Genomic DNA, 1,094 nt, shown 5'->3' on the forward strand with positions numbered 1-1,094 from the left:
TAACAGACCTGCTTTTAAGAGCGATGTTTCCTCTATTGTAAACCTTTTAAAATCTATAATCACCCTATTGGATATTTTATTAATATTGATTAAGGCATTTTCTAGAATACAGTCTAACAGTAACAGGTGTTGATCAGTTAAGACAAATTTATACAAGTCATTGTGCAAAAGTTAGAGAGTCTGTGTTCGATAGTTTATATTAGGAAATATTTGACAAAAAGTTGCGCCACAAATTTTTGACCGCTCTATAGTGTGAAGTTTGAGGTAGGTTCCTCTGTTGCTTGAGTGGGAGTTTAGTTGTGGTTCTCTGTTAGTGTTGGTTTTGATGTTTCGAAAAGTGATGTCGTAGTTGGTTTTTGAAAAATTGTTCGAAAAGGTTATGTCTATTGTATTGGCCATGTCTATTGTATTGGCCATGTCTATTGTATTGGCCATGTCTATTGTATTGGCCATGTCTATTGTACTTGCCATGTCTACCTGTGTTTCTGCTGTGGTGACACCCGCTTCCCTACCCCCTGGTGATTTCTGTTTGCCTACCCAACAATTTTAAAACTGTTTTTCAATATTTTGGTGATTGTGGTGACTGTTGATTTTTAATAGGTATTTTCTTTTTTTAAAAATATTTTGCTCTCCTTGAACTTGGATTGTTTTGTGAAGTTTTCAAGACTTTCATCCCCTTCGGCTTAGTCCTACCGGAGACAGACGTTTAATTCAGAGTTCCCTCCTCTTAAATAACCTAATAGTGTTGATTCTGGGCGTTAAACCCATACACTTGCTTATTTTTACTTCAAACATAATATACTCTAACTTCAGTTTGAAGAAAATAACGTAAAAAGAAACATGTATCATGCTGAGAATAGAAAATGCACAGTGTTAATATCGAAGCTAGCCGACAAAAATGCGAGAGAATTGGATCTCAGTGAGACCCGTTTGTAAAGGTCTTGAATAATGACGTATTGCACACCATCCATGTTTAAACTTCCTTTAAATATTTCGAACATTGTCGATAGGAAGATACCTCTTTCACCTGAGGAATAAATTTGCTTTAGAATACGTTCAGGGAAATAGTAAGAGAGAGAGATGGACGAGGGGGG

Source organism: Aplysia californica, unplaced genomic scaffold (genome assembly GCF_000002075.1).
Source record: "Aplysia californica isolate F4 #8 unplaced genomic scaffold, AplCal3.0 scaffold00290, whole genome shotgun sequence".
NCBI lineage: Eukaryota > Metazoa > Mollusca > Gastropoda > Aplysiida > Aplysiidae > Aplysia > Aplysia californica.